Source organism: Mesoplodon mirus, assembly GCF_964341445.2.
Source record: "Mesoplodon mirus genome assembly, contig: HAP1_SCAFFOLD_974, whole genome shotgun sequence".
NCBI lineage: Eukaryota > Metazoa > Chordata > Mammalia > Artiodactyla > Ziphiidae > Mesoplodon > Mesoplodon mirus.
In genome coordinates, this window is record NW_028295074.1 from 157,501 (window position 1) to 165,000 (window position 7,500).

The window sequence follows — 7,500 nt, forward strand, 5'->3', positions numbered from 1 at the left end:
AATTCGGAACCCTTAGAAACCTGAATCGGTCATGAACAGGAACTGGGAAGCCATGGTGAACGGAGTCTGTGACACCAGTGTTTCTGGACCCCGGCAAATGGAGGATTCCAGTTCATCCCGTCTAGAAGCATACATTTTCACACAGCGTCACTTTTTTAAAATGTTCCCCCCCCCCCCGCCCCCAAAGTGATGCTAGAGGTGGGGACTCATACATCGAAACATCTTTAGTCTCCCTGTACTAAGGAGACAGAAGTAGGTCCGCTGAGACTTGCTGAGCTGTGAACTGTCTCCCTAGGTTATCTTTGGAAACGATCTAGACGGTCCACGGGATTCCCCATCATTCCACTGACGCCAACTCTAAAGTTTCTAAAGTGACCCAAAAGGTCTGGGAGACACTGCTTTTAGGTAGACCTAACAAAAAAGTAATCATCATCATAATAAAATAACGTAACCTTTCTTAAGGAGTTCCTCCACCTAGAGCTATCGAAATCACTTGTTCTAAATCCCATGAGGATGAGATGACCTGTGAACATTTCCTGAGACTTTAGACGATGTCAGCCATCATCCCCAAGTTCTTTTTCTTGCTGACGAATTTGGTTCACTCCCGTGAGCGTATTGGACTTGGGGTCGACGTAGATAGAAGAAAGGGATGACCTCGAAGGCTGATGACGCTAAAAGACATGCCTAGTTTCCTAAAACCCATACCTTGACCTCGGCTATTCTCTGCTGAAGGGTTCATCCTAGATCAGGTGAACTTGCAAAAACCTTTGGGTCCCTTTCTAGTAGACTGAATTCGGGAGTGCTTCCTTCTAAGCCATTCAGGAGAGCTCTTCCACAAGTTCACTGTGGCACTCGGATCCGTAGGTACGTAGAAACAGGCCAGCTCTGGAAGGGAGCTACAGACATACCTGTTACCAGGCCCTTTCCAGATTCTTGCAGAGCAGTGCCCTAGAAATGAAGATCGCATCCACAAGACTCTAAGGCTAGCAAAGCAAAACTTTTTTTTTTTTATTAAAAGAGACAGGTTGTACACAAGGGAGGAGGCGGTGTGTGGGGTGAGGGGGAGAAGACAGCTCCCCGAGTTGCTTGGATCACGGAAGGGAGCGTTTGTCTCGGGATCACTGATCATTTCCAGACATCCTCCAAACTCTTGGATCAGCAGCAGCTGGTTGCACGGTGGCTACCTATGGGGAAGAGCAAGTGCTTCCACGAGGGGAAAGAAGCGCATGAGAATTTTCTGCAAGAAAGCACAGGAACAGATAAGGGTTCAAGGTATAGTTGAGCTTCTTGTCTTGGGACACCTAGGTATAGTCATAGTCGTGGGTGTCAACATAGGTCAAGGTAATCTTTTACTCCCGGGAGCCTCTTGTATGTGTGTGTGGGGGTGGGGGGGTGGGGGGGGTGGGGGGGTGTGTGTGGGGGTGGGGTGGCGGGTGTGTGTCTGAGACTCAGGCCCCCAGGGCCTCTGCTCTTTAGCTTGCAAGGCCTGTTTTGCCCTAGGCCATTCCCCAGTCCTTTTCCAAAATATCTGTAGGTCTGTCTCATGCGTACAGACAGACATACCTAGAGATCGACACGACCAGAGATTTCATAGCTTTCATTTAAAAACTTTTAGTCAGCCATGCAGCAAGGTAGTACGATGGAAAACTCGCTCTCTTGCTTATTTATAAAGAACCGTTGGAATGGGTGAAGTGTATTTGCTCCGATGGCTAAGGCTTTTTATTATTTGTGAGGAAAGACTTTTAAGATTTCTGTTTGTCTTGAAGGAGACTGCGAATTAGTGTTTGGGTGAGGGAGCCCTTCCAGCAGTTTGTGTTCTTAAAAAGACCACTTCCCCCTCCCCTCCCCCGTTGTTACTTTTAGTTTTATTTTATTTTTTTTATTTTTCCTTCCCTTTGGTTTCAGGTTCTACCTCATCCAGTCCACTAGCCTTAGTCTCAGGCCATCGCAGGCTGCGTTCACATTTCGGATGTTGTAGAGATGTGCAAGATCAAGACAGTTCACCCAGAGAACTGGGCGGCGGGTGCCTTGCTGACATCAAAAAGCTGATCTGCTCATGCAATTCCATTTCTCCTCCTCCTCCTCCTCCTCCTCCTCCTCCTCCTCCTCCTCCTCCTCCTCCTCCTCCTCCTCCTCCTCCTCCTCCCCCTCCCCCTCCCCCCCTCCCCCTCCCCCTCCTCCTCCTCCCCCCTCCTCCTCCTCCTCCTCCTCCTCCTCCTCCTCCTCCTCCTCCCCCTCCTCCTCCCCCTCCCCCCCCCTTCTATGTGCTTCTTTCTGTCTGTCAAGGAGAAGATTTCCAACTCAAATGCAGACCAAAAGATTTCTAGGTTCCAAAACTTCAGGGTTCGTTCCATGGATCATGGTGTCCAACTTCTGCACAGGGCCTTCGATAACGGCCCTCTTTCTCAGCGCGCACACAAGTCAACCCCAGACCGAGGCACCCTAAGGGCGAAAACCCTCCAAGATTTCTCCCATTAGACCCCACACATGAGCACACACACCCTCCCCCGGTTTCTATTTCGTATCGCGTGGGCTCAGACAGGCAACAACAAACACGTCGACCGATCGTTCTCCTTCAGCGTCTTTCATGAACGTTGCACTGGCCGGAGACACCTCGGTGTGTAACAGCTCATCATCCCTGTGTGAGAGGCTTCGGCTTCCCGGTGAAGGGGGTCGAGCCGGGGGACCCAGGCCCCTCTGCGTGTGTCAACTGTTCACCGGAGTCGTCGGCCTCGCTGTTGCCCCGAGCGATAGCTGGTCCGATGTCTCATCGGTTTTTTGGTCATTTTTTTGTCCTCTGGCTTTAGAAAGGGTTTTCAGCTGGGGTAAAAAGAGCAGGCTTGTTTGGGGCGCTTGCATGGTGGGGAGGAGGGGGTGGTGGCCCATAGAGGTCCCTTCGATTCACCCGATCTCAGGTGGTGCCCTATTTGAAACGTTTGTTTTCATCCCATCAGGGTCCTACCTTCGGAGAGTTTCCCTGCCTTAAACGTCCCCTGCGCTCCGCCTATTCATCATCCACCATCCACCACCACCCCGCTGCTGATCTGTTCACCCTGTCCATGGTTTTTCTTTTCCGAGAAAGAGTGTTACCTATGGCTCGTCCCCACGCTATGTGTCCGTCCATTCACCTCCTGAAAGACATGTCTCGGTCACCTCCGAGAGAGTTCTTGGCAGTGAGGAATCAAGCCGCCACCGTCAAGGTCCGCGTGCAGGTTTCTGCGTGGACCTCAGCCGTTCGACTCCCCGCCTCGGGTCCATTCATAACAAGGAGCACCCCCCCCCCCCCACCGAGGGCCGGGTCTTACGGTGAGAGTGTGTTTGGCTGTGAAAAACACCACCCCTGTTCACTGAGTTCCCAAAAACGGGGCGGGGGGGGGGGGGGTGTCGGGGTGGAGCTGAGGGCACGTCACAGCACACCGAAGCGTCCGTCCGGAACCCGAGGAGGCGGGCAAGGAAGGAAGATGTCCCCGGGACAAAACCTTCCCTCCCCGTCCTTTGGGTGGATCGATGGCTGGACCTGAGAATTCCATGGACACCAGAGACGGATTTGTGAAACCAGAATTCCAAGAAAGGGGACCTGACTGAGACCCCAAAATGAGTTTCTTTGGGGTTTGTTAGGACGGCAGGCCAGGAGACACCGTGTTCCACCCGACTCCCAAACGGGGCGAGTTTATCGAAGGAAAAAAAAAACAAAGCAAAACCAAAAGCAAACACACACACAAACAGAAATCCCACCAACACACACACACACACACACACACACACACACACACACACACACACACACACACACACACACACAGAGAGAGAGAGAGAGAGAGAGAGAGAGAGAGAGAGAGAGAGAGAGAGAGAGAGAGCGCGAGCTCTGGGTGCGCTCTTCGGTGTCCATGATTTCACGTGCCTTTGGGGCACGGCTGATAGAGATGGACATGAAGCAGCAGGACAGCAAGCTGGCATCTCGGCCGGCCGGCCGGGGCCTCGAGAACTTTCCCCAGTGAACTCTCAGAACCAGGGCAGGGGGGGCCGCAGAGAGAGGCGGTGGCGGGAGGCCCACGTGACCTGGGAGAGAAGGGGTGTGCTGACCGACCTCGGTTCACCCCGTCCCCCTCCGGCGGAGAACCCGCCTTCGCTTCCTGCCCGCCGCCCTCAGGTGTGTGAGAGGACCCTGTTTCTTTCCAAGAAATACCAACACATCACTTCAGTCTGTTTGTGTGCTTGTTTCTGCTTGTTCGTTTTGTGGACGAGGCCAAAGAAGCCTTCCAGTGGAGGTGTGTGTCCAAAGGAGGATCTGACAGGATGGGAGGGTGCGGGTCAGTCAGTCCATGTGCCAAGAAATGCAGAGAATCTGTCGTCGCTGAGACTCGGGCCTCTTGCAGAAAGAGGCCAAGAGAGTTCAGATGTGATCATTCACTGCCAAATAGTCATCACAGCAGTTTCCGGATTGTGTGGCAGGAGCCAGCGTAGGCCTCAGGCCTCAGGCCTCAGGCCTCAGCCCGGCAGGCAGGCAGGCAGGCAGGCAGGCAGCGGCTATTGTCTGTTGGTCCCGCCCCCACCCCCACCCCCACCCCCGTTCCTTCTCCAGAGCTCCTTCCTAAGTCCTCTGGACTGACCTTTGCCAGGAGCGGGGGAGGGGAGGCCCGGACGATTCATTCGGCAGGGCCTCGTTCAATCGCTCCATTCAAATGCAGAAAGCTCTCCGGTCAAGTTGGAGCCTCTGACCTTGCCTCGAGCTTCTTTCTCTTTAATGCATGGCTTTCTCTTTTTTCTTTCCCCCATTTCCCCACCCACCCTTAGGCTGCCCCCTCCAAACTGTAGGGAGGGAAGGAGGGAGAGAGGAAGGGATGGGGGGAGGAGGATGTGTGAGAAACAGGTTTTTGTTTTTTTGGTTTTTTTTTTCCCCAGGCAAAAGGTGTCCCCTCCTTTTCCTAACCCAGGAAACCCCACTACACCATTTGAGAATCATGGACATGCGTGGAAGCAGATGTCTTCACTTGAGATCTTCCTCCGCAGGAGGACAGAAAGGAGGGCCAGTGTGTCCCCCTTGTGCTGGCCGGTTCTTAAGTGACTTGAATTCAAAATAATCAATAGAGCGTGGAGGCACACTTTGGGGCGGCCTACTCTGGAGCCCAACATTTCCGTCCTCTGAAAGTTCCTTGGAACATATTAAAGCTGAGCTGGTGACGCGCGTGTGTGTGTGTGTGTGTGTGTGTGTGTGTGTGTGTGTGTGTGTGTGTGTGTGTGTGTGTGTGTGAGTGAGAGAGAGAGAGAGAGAGAGAGAGAGAGAGAGAGAGAGAGAGAGAGAGAGTCAAGGAGATTTCTAAATTATCAGGGTCGAAGCAACCTTAGACGTCTGCAATACCTCTGATGATGTCGTCGGGTGTCTGGTTCGAATTTCGGAGTGGCTCTCACAGAAACAGGCACGAGGATTGTTTCCATAGGAGCCGTTGTGGCCCTTTCTCTAAGGTTTTCATCAAGTTCTCTAGCTTCCGTTTGCAGGGCCTTCAGGCAAAGGGCCGTTTTAGTTCTCAGTGATGCCCAGTCAAAAGGGTGGGAGACAATGGCAAAGGTTCATGGAGAGAGTCGTGGCCAGATATCGGAGGGAACTCAAGAAACTTTGGGATGCAGTCCAGTTTTCAGGTTAAGAACAGCACCCTAAGGGAAACGAGTAGCACCAGAATTTCGTATCCACAAGTGAGTATCCCCGTTTTGTGGAAACATACTTTGGGCCTCCAAGTAACATAGGCAAATAACTGTGGCCAAGGAAATAAGAAGCCTCACTGAGAGTTCCTGAATTAAGGAAGGTAGGGAGAAAAAGATCACCGAATCCATCCTGCTGACAGAGGTATAAGTTACCAAATGGAGGTCCATCTTTAAAAATAAAAAAATAAAAATAAAGAAAAAGAAAATCGGGTTTTGTCTGTTGGTTTTTATGTTTTTCCTTGTATCTGGAAAACCAAAGATTGAAGAATCAGTCCTAGTCCCTTTCTGTCTCTCTGTCTCCGTCCCCTCTCTCTTTCACTTATTAGGTTAGGGGATACTTTTTTGGAGTTTTGTTGTTGCTGTGAATCATTGAAATAGAGTTGATTTACAATGTCGTGTTCGTTTCAGCTGTACAGCACAGTGATTCAGTTCTCTCTCTCTCTCTCTCTCTCTCTCTCTCTCTCTCTCTCTCCCTCTCCCCCTCCCTCCCTCTCTCCCCCCTCTCTCTTTACATATATAAAGATATTGTATATAGATTTTTTTTTTCATATTCTTTTCTCTCATAGGCTATTACAAAGTACTGAGTAGACTTTCCTGTGCTCTCCAGTAGGAGGGGCTTGTTGACCACCTATTTTATGTACGGTCATGTGTCTATGTTCATCCCAACCCCCTAAGTTATCCCCCGCTTCCCCAATCAGTCCTACTTTACAGAAGGAGTCCTACACAGTATCATCCTATTTATTCATCAGTTCATTCAACCCCACGTAAGTCATTCTTGTGGAGTCCAGTCTTCTTTCCATCGGTTCTGCCGACCTCGCCTGATGATTGAGCGTGACTGGACGAGTGACGGTTCCAAAAAGTTGGCCAGAGCTTCTGTGAAGGATTGTAGGATTTGCCCAGCGAAGCGAAGCGGGTGCCTCGATCTGATCACAGGCGAGGCTGTGGAAGGTAGACCCCCAAGTGGCAAACACATTGTGTTTTTTTAACAGTCTCTGTACCACGGTGAGGACATCAGGCTTGCAGTGGGGGGAAGACCTCAGCCCACACGGAAAACATACCTACGGTCACAAGAACGTTTGGATGACTGACCCCTACTAAGTGGCAGTGGAATGAAGTCCAGTGGCTGGGGTTCAGAGGGTCCAGAAAGAGGAGGTTTTCTTTCCAGAGAGAAAAATCACCACCACCACCCCCCCGCCCCAGCCCCAGGGTCACAAGCATGACAGGTCAGACAGACGTTGCCGCTAGACTGTAGAAATCTTCCCGCCCGTGTGTCTAATTACAATTGGAGTCGTCTTCAAGGCACCATGGGCGGCGGGTGAAGGAAGGCAAGGATGGGGGGGGGGGGGGCGGGCGGGGGGAGGTTGGCCAGGGAGTGACCGGCTGGGCCGCCGCCGCCGCCGTCCCCCGTCTGCCAGAACCCCGACCGGCTGTGGAAAGGACAGAGTGTGTGCCCCGCCACCCACCCACCCCCACCACCTTTCTTTCAACGGGGCCGTTTGTCGTTGCTGCCTTGGCGTGAGAGTCGGTTAGAACATCTCCCCGATACTGGGTTCAGTCCCTTTCGTGTGAGCCTCCATTTTGCTCATTCTCTCCTCCGTAAAAAGGTCCACAACAGGGAGACCCTTAGACTTGTGGAGCCATGAACATTTCAGTATTTTATCTTACGTGGACACGATGTAGACACTCGCTGAGATGTCACCCCTGTCATGGCACTTAGCCAACCTCTAAGCCCTGAGATGACCAGAGATGTTAGAAAGTCTTGAAGTCGGCCTATGGAAAACAATCCCTGGGGGAGAAGTT

General features: G+C 51.9%; 1 long non-coding RNA gene across 1 annotated transcript; it reads right to left on the reverse strand.

Moving 5' to 3' along the window:
• Positions 1–978: 978 nt before the first annotated feature.
• On the reverse strand, positions 979–6,314 carry LOC309797786. Its single transcript, XR_014292793.1, has 2 exons — positions 5,360–6,314; positions 979–1,237 (listed from the first exon to the last, which is right to left on the reverse strand). It is a non-coding gene; the product is annotated as an uncharacterized lncRNA (long non-coding RNA).
• Between the last annotated feature and the right edge of the window lie 1,186 nt (positions 6,315–7,500).